Raw genomic sequence first — 8,383 nt, 5'->3', positions numbered from 1 at the left:
ATTTCTTATGTAGTTTATATTTTTCAGTGGGAAATAACTTACCAAATATTTTAACACCTTTATTCTGAATGAGCAAACTAGTTTTTATAAAACCTTTTTTTCTTTCTAAAGTACTATATACAAAAATTATAGTAAAATCAGGCTTACCGACAGTATTTCGTTTCTTGGTGGATTTTTATATATTGCCTGTGGTATTTTTTAGTCCACAGTATTTTTCTCTTCAATATTGGTTAGGATTGTCCTTAATGTCATTCATTCATTCTCCTCCTTGTCCCCTAGCCCCTTACACTGTGCACACACATGCACCCACACACACATTTCTCTCTCTTTCTCTTTCTCTCAATGAGCCGGTGGTGAATTGATGTTGAGGTCTGGGGCAATGTTTGCATTGTAAAAAGATTTTTCTGTGATGATCTTTTAAAGATAAATGCTGCTGCTAAGTCGCTTCAGTCGTGTCCGATTCTGTGCATCCCCATGGACGGCAGCCCACCAGGTTCCTCTGTCCCTGGGATTCTCCAGGCAAGAATACTGGAGTGGGTTGCCATTTCCTTCTCCAATGTATGAAAGTGAAAAGTGAAAGTGAAGTCACCCAGTCATGTCCGACTCTTAGCGACCCCATGGACTGGAGCCTACCAGGCTCTTCCGTCCATGGGATTTTCCAGGCAAGAGTATTGGAGTGTGGTGCCACTGCCTTGAGAACACTTCAAATATTCTAATAATAATAATAAATAATTTAATTGAAATCTGTGGATATTTGCCCACAAACTGATAAATCAGAAAATTTTACAAAGGGACTTAAGCTATCACACATTGGCCTAGCTCATCAGGTTTATTTTTCTGTTTTAGAAAGCTCTAATTGTTTCCAAAATCTCTCTTATCTTAAAACAAAATATAATCACATGAGATACAATTTATCTTCCTCAGTTCAACCCTTCAGATGTGAAAGAAATATAAAGGCCATCTGAAATCAATAGCTTCTGCTTATTAGGAATTTTTTAATTTTGGAGCTTGATGTTGCAATTATCAGTATGAGCATTATACAATCAACTCTAGTAACAATTTTGTTGGACTATTTGCATTTTAAAGAATCCACATCTTTTGGAAATCTCTTCTCATAATGCCAAGGACAAAAGTGTTCAACCATAAAAATAATTAATAATATATTTTAAAACATAATCTACAGTTTTATGAAATAAAATAATAATGGTAATAAGTAAGTGTGTGTGCAATGGCACCCCACTCCAGCGCTCTTGCCTGGAAAATCCCATGGACGGAGGAGCCTGGTGGGCTACAGTCCATGGGGTCGCTAAGAGTCAGACATGATTAAGCGACTTCACTTTGACTTTTCACTTTCATGCATTGGAGAAGGAAATGGCAACCCGCTCCAGTGTTCTTGCCTGGAGAATCCCAGGGACAGTGGAGCCTGATGGGCTGCCGCCTATGGGATCGCACAGAGTCGGACACGACTCAAGCGACTTAGCAGCAGTGCATGCTTAGTTGGTTCAGTCATGTTTGACTCTTTGTGACACTATGACCCTATGTAAGAATAAGCACTTATATAATAATCACTCTGTACTAGATATGGTTATAAATGCTTTATATATTTTAATACTCATTTAATTTTCTAATAGCTTTATAAGATAGGTAGTACTATTTCCCCCATTTCACAGATGAGGAAACTGAGGCATGTGGCATTAGGTAGCATGCCTAAGGCTCGCAGCTGTTATATGGTGATGCCAAAATTTGAACTTGAAATTTGATTTTAGCATCTATGCCCTTTGTAGTAATAGTGTTCAAGAGTATACTTGCTTATATTGCAATATCATTTCAGGTCCTCTTAAAAGCTCAGTATTACTTATTTAATGCAAAATAAGAATATTATGAAATATTCCTTCAATAGTATTTAGATGAACCCTTTTTCTGGACAATAACTCTTATTAATAACTTGTCTTAAAGCTCACCTGATACTTTCTACCCTCTTTTGAGCAGGAATAAGATATTATAATAATGGCCTCTAAGAAATGACAGTAAGTAGATAAGAAAGTTAAGACAAAACCCTTGCTTTGTGATTCTACAGTCAAGTAGAAAGACTTGAACGCATTTAAATGTTCTTTTCAATTTCCCTGGAAACAATTTTCTTCTCTTATAATGCTTCTTCTTCTGAGAAAACAATACATGCTTTTCTTGTTTCTAATTCTTTCACCATTTAGATTTCACTCATTACTCTTTTTCTGTATTCTTAGAATAATTTCTAACATTTTTACTCCCCATATTAAAGTTAACATTTTAAATACAATTAAAATGGCATTCCCATTTGAACCCATAGAAATAATGTGTGTGCACCTAGATATTGCCATGCTGAGAGTAGAATATCCCCCACTGTTTTAGAATTACTCTGATGCCAAACCCAATGAGCTGAATGAAAGAAGGTGACCCTTCATTTTCCAAGTTTAATTATCACTCTCACTGGAGTTTTCCCACATCATTCTCAAGTGCCTGGCTGCCACCTTTAATGACAGGGATTGGATAATTCAACCCATTGTGGCAGCTTCTAACCAAGGGTTAACTTTTTTGAAAAAGAAATTGTGTTGGGGGGCTTATAGGTCAGCTAACACCCATAACCAGTATCTCTATTTCCAGAGACAGTAGGCACCAGTTGACCATGGAGTAGAGGAGACAGCAGGAAGAACGTCTTGAATATAAAGATGAAATGTCTTGTAAGGGGCTTGTTTCTTGACTGTCACAGAATTATACCAAAGCCTACACTCATATGGCTTCCCTGGTGGCACAGTGGTAAAGAACCCACCTGCCAATGCAGGAGACACAAGAGACATGGGTTTGATCCCTGGGTCAGAAAGATCCCCTGTAGTAGGAAATGGCAACCCACTCCAGTATTCTTTCCTGGAAGATTCCATGGACAGGGGAGCCTGGCGGGCTATAGTCCATGAGGTCACAAAGAATTAGACATGACTGAGCGAATGAGCACCCACACACCCACACATACACATACACACACACATACTAGATTTCTTCTTGGCTTTCAAGGTTTCCTTTTATTTATCTGTGAGTTAAATTTGGCACACTGATAATTGTATCAATCAATCTATTGCTAAGGGTTTTTTTTTCCCCCCTAAGCTGAGATTTTTGCAATGCTTATTATGAAATGTATAATTAAGGCTTACAGAAATCAATTTTAAGTGAATCCTTTCATTCTCACTACAAAAACCTTAGAAATCATATATTTTAGGCTTACAAAAAATTTTACCAACAAATTCCTGCTGCATTTTGTCTGAAGGCACTGAATTAGGAAGCAAAGACTGACATTTTCTATCGTTTATGGCAGTTAGAGTGAGAGTTAGGCAAAAGGTAAGGATTTATCAGTGACTCGGCTGGTGAAGGTAGAAAAGGGAATGATGGCTTTGTTAGAGAAATTAATGAAGGAAGAACAATGGTATGTAATACTTCCATTATAAGATATGTAATTTCTACTGAAGCCCTTTCTCAGTTTATTACTGAAAAAGCAGCACTGCACACATTATGTTCAAAATGACTCAAGTTGTTCTTCATCAGCATTCTGAAGATGCATTCCTGATTACTAGCCTCTAAATACAGAGTTCTTAACTTTGTGTGAGTGCTATGACCTCTGTAGGCACCCTGGTGAAACCTAAAAGCCCGTTTCAGAATACAATTTTGAGTGCATAAAACGAAATTTGCAAGGTAATAAAATATTCCCATTATATTAAAATGAAATTCTTGAATTATGTTAAAAAATATTAGTAATATATATTACTCTAGTAAGAGACTAAAAATACAGTCTAATGGCAGATTAATACTTACTGCAGTCTCGATGTAATGGTGACTTCAAATGCCACCTTGAGCTATCTGCAGCAACTCTACAACTCAACATGATTCTGTGTGGTTTCCTTTGGTGCAAAGTCACAGGTATTGATAGTGTTACACTGGTTTGTTGCTTCATAATACAGGAAATGATACATTTGAATGAGAGTCTAGGGAAAATAAAGATCTAAATTTTTTTCCATCCAAGTTCATGAATTTACTATTTTTCTCTCAAGAGTTGTAAGGACTTCAGATTAAGAATGTATCTCTTGCATTTCCTAATTCTAGTTGCCTATTAGGATCTCCAAGAAACAGTGTTCATTGCAGCACTGTTTACAACAACCAGACCATGGAAGCAACCTAAGTGTCCATCTACAGATGAATGGATAAAGACAATATAGTACATATATACAACGGAATATTACTCAGCCCTAAAAAAAAGAGTTAGTTTGAGTCAGTTGTAGTGAGGTGGATGAATCTAGAGCTTGTTATGCAGAGTGAAGTCAGTCAGATTATGCATTATGCATTATGATTAATGCATAAATCAATATGCATTATTATTATATATTAATGCATATTTATGGAAACTAGAAAATTAGCAGTGATGAACCTATTTGCAGGAAAGAAATGGAAATGTAGACACAGAGAATGGACTTGTGGACACAGTGGGGAAAGGAGAGGGAAGGATGAACTTAGAAAGTAACATTCACATATATACACTGTGCTGTGCTGTGCTTAGTCGCTCAGTCATGCTCAACTCTTTGCAACCCTTTGGACTCTAGCCAGCTAGGCTCATCTGTCCACAGGGATTCTCCAGGCAAGAATATTGGAGTGAGTTGGGTTGGGAACATGGGTGGGAGTAGGAGAGAGTGTGTGTGTGTGTGTGTGTGTATAAATACATAATTACGGCTGATTTGTGGTTTTGTACAGGAAATCAACACAATATTGTAAAGCAGTTATCCTCCAATTAAAAAATAAGTTAAAAAGCACAGTATGTTCTAGGAAATTTATAACCGGAACATGAATCTGAAATGTGTCCTAGTTAAGCTGATACACTTGTAAGGAAAAATTAAAGAATTCTTAAGGCATCCAGGCAACAAGATACTATCAAAGGGGAAAGACAGTGATAAAAATTCTTAATATTAAAAATACCAGATATTAAATAAAAAAAAGAAAGAAAAGTTCAGCACCAAATCTTAGCTTGACTGAGATGATGTGACCAAAATGATGATGTGACCAAATGATGACTCAGTTACCACTTTCATTGTGGGTGAACTTAACTTCACCAAGAAATTAAGTCCAGCCTCATAGCAAAAAGAAAGTCACTGAATAATATTAGCATTACAGACTTAAAAGTAAAGCCCCACCACACTGCCTTGTTTTAGACCACTTTAGCAAGTTGTTAGAAGAGATGCTTGCTGCCCGCCTAGACAGTGTTCAGCCTCAACTCAGAAAGATGCTATAGGTTTCAAACAGAAGACGCTCTGGCCTGGTGTTTGCAGAGAGAGTTTTGGAGAGCCTCCCACCACTGAGCCATGGAAATGCGCCTGTCCCTACCTCCAGAGCCCCTTCCACGTGTCTGGGAAGAATGAAGGGTTTGAGCTGTACCCTTTCTGTTGATAGATCGTGTCAGGTGTTCAATGGGTATGCAGTTCCCCATGCCTCCCTCACTTGCATGCTCTCTGCCTCCCCTTCTCAGATCCCAGGTCAAGAGAACCCTCCCTGTTTCCTCTGGGGTTTGGCCAGGTCCCCTGCTGTGGTCAGAAGTTCTTGAGTCCTCATGACACTGATCACGGTGGTCCGTTGCCATTTGTGCTGTTTATCAATGTCTGCCTCCCATCAAAGGAGGACTACTAAGTCAGGTGTTATTCTGGCTCTTAGCACACACCTGATGTGTTGGACTTCTAGGAAATTATATCTATATATTAATAAAATGGTCACATCGTTTTATCATCTTAAGTCATGAGTTCAGTCCTTAAGACTAGCCTCAGCATTAGTATATGACATTGTTTCTCTCTCTCAGACTTACTTTACTCTTTATGACCTGCTCTAGGACCAAAGACAAGGTTTCAACACCATGTCAAAGTTTGTATCTTTTTCAGATGTATTTTAATGTATAAAACATTAACTTGTTAATTTTGAAAATATTTATGTGCTTTGCAGATGATCCATGTTGAAAAGTAACTAAGTCTGTATGAAGGAGATGAAATAAAAATGATTCATTGTGTTTTTTTTTTTTTTTTTTAAAGAATCTCTGGGAGAGTTAGGCCCTATACTAGTTCAATCATTTCAGTAATTCTAGCATGGATAAAGTGAATATGTATCTATGTGTATGTATATGTAAGTACGTGTATAGATACATATTTGTGTGTGTGTAAAGTTCATCAATTGATTGTACTACATATATAATCAATATCACTCATGAACTTTGCATATATCATTAAATATTTATAAAACTCCTAAACCAGAACTATTTACTGGGAGCTGTTTATTTTTGCTAGGAACTGTACTAAGGGCTTTATGTATCTGTGAAACAAAGATTTCCCCCATTTTACAGATGAGGGAACTGACATTAGAGATATTGCTTTAACTGTCCAGATCACAGAGTTAGTAAGTTAATGCATTGAAATTGGAAATCATCCCATTATACCATGAAGTGGGTTCCATTTGACTATAAAGAACCTGAGGAATTAAGAACATATGTATTACAATCCTCCCTTGCTGATATGGGGCAAATAGATTGAGCTTTCTCAACTGCAGACTCTCAAAAACCATTAAAAATCTTTTCACTTGACAGAGAAAGTTCTGTCATTACTTCCAGTGAAGAATATTTTATGGCCCAGCTCTTTTGGCTTTGCAGAGATGGAGGTGTATCTATAGAAAACAATACCAGCAACTTGGTGTGGACTGATTTGAACTGTTACCCAGCCTCCTTTTAAGTTCTATATTTGAAAATAGGAAGTTGAGAGTCAGATCTAGATATCTTCCAAACAGGAGGATGCTCTCTGTTTATTCAGCAGACATTCATCACCCCATCATTCCTGTACAGTCTTCTTACAGGTGTCCTGGAGGCTGACTCAGCAGAAGTGGGCTTTCTTTTCTTTGGGATATGTGTAACTAAGTCTAACTAATTAGAAAATGGGGGCGGGTGCTGTTACTCATGCAATCTGGTCAGAGAAATAAAATTTAGTAACAAATAAAACTACAGTAAATGTATTATCAGCCAGCAGTGATCAGTACACGTTCATTACTTTTGCTTTCCTATCACAGAACTTATGAAGTATAAATAGCACCCTAGCTCTTCTCTCCTCATATCCCAAGAAAAGGGTTTCACCAACAGAGATGTAAGAATCTCATATTTTTAGTGATTCTTCTGAATTTGAGTTACTTATACTTTATGTAGACTATGAGGTCTTCTGACTTCTTCTTCAATGTTTTATTCATTGTAGTTCTTTTCCTTAATATCATTCATTCATTTGCTCTATCCAGAATTATTTGAGCTTATTAAGTTCATGTTTCTGTAAATTTCTACATGTTCTCAACTTGTTTGTGTTTTTGGTTTTTTTTAGAAAAGTTCTGTCTTTTCTAAAGACGGATCTTTAGTGGATCAGGCATTGAAGGGAAGCCTAGTGAATCCTCTAGGAAGCCCTTCCCTTTTTCACACCATTGCTTAAGTAGTGATTTTGTAATACTGTGAATTCCAGAAGACAGATATTTCCCAACTTCCTTTTTTTGCTAAAATCTCAATTATCCAGTGACATTATTATTTTTTTAAAAAAGATCTATTTAGTGTATATAAATAAAAATAAATCATATTTAAATATATCATAGTCTAAAAAATAAATCATAAAATGGAAATTTAAAATATTAAAGTGGATGGGGCAAAACAGTCCATGTCCAGTTATCTTAATGAGTATCTATTTTTACTTTTGTAGAGTATATGGAGTCCAGGGATGAAAGGCATAGGGTTTAGAATCAGAATGGATTTAAATCTCAGCAGCTCCTCTGACTTGTTGCTTTATTGATACTTAGCCTCATTCTCATCAGTATGATGATAATACCATCTCTCAGAGTTTGTTGTAAAAATTAAATGAGATATTATAGGTAATGGGCTTGACATATTGCAAGTACTTGTGACTTTAAATTATACTGCAGAGAATGTGTCCTTAGTCACTCAGTTGTGTCTCTCTGAGAGCTCATGGACTATAGCTGGCCAGGCTCCTTCGTCCCTGGGATTCTCCTAGCAAGTATATTGGAGTGGGTTGCCATTTCCTTCTCCAAGGGATCTTCCCAACCCAGAGATCAAACCCATATCTCTCACATCTCCTGCATTGGCAGACAGAGTCTTTACCACTGAGCCACCTGGAAAACACTTCATAGAATAACTTTATGCATTTAGATTTTATTTCTACTAAAAATAATAATTTTTTTTCATGAAATATTCTGAGGGGTAGATTTAGCAAATAGAAGGAAACATCATTTTTATAGCTCTTGAATCATGTTGCCCAATTGATTTTCAAAACATTTATAAACAGTTCATATAAAA

General features: G+C 36.6%; 1 protein-coding gene across 1 annotated transcript in view; it reads left to right on the top strand.

Annotated features, from left to right (window-relative positions):
* Window positions 1-8,383, top strand: part of LOC105003358 (dihydropyrimidine dehydrogenase [NADP(+)]) — a 469,109-nt gene that overhangs the window by 69,761 nt on the left and 390,965 nt on the right. The gene's annotated exons all lie outside the window — the stretch shown is intronic.

This window comes from Bison bison, unplaced genomic scaffold (genome assembly GCF_000754665.1).
Source record: "Bison bison bison isolate TAMUID 2011002044 unplaced genomic scaffold, Bison_UMD1.0 scf7180017864466, whole genome shotgun sequence".
NCBI classification, from domain to species: Eukaryota; Metazoa; Chordata; class Mammalia; order Artiodactyla; family Bovidae; genus Bison; species Bison bison.
Note: the sequence above shows the minus strand (reverse complement) of the source record. Positions and strands in the feature narration are given on the sequence as shown.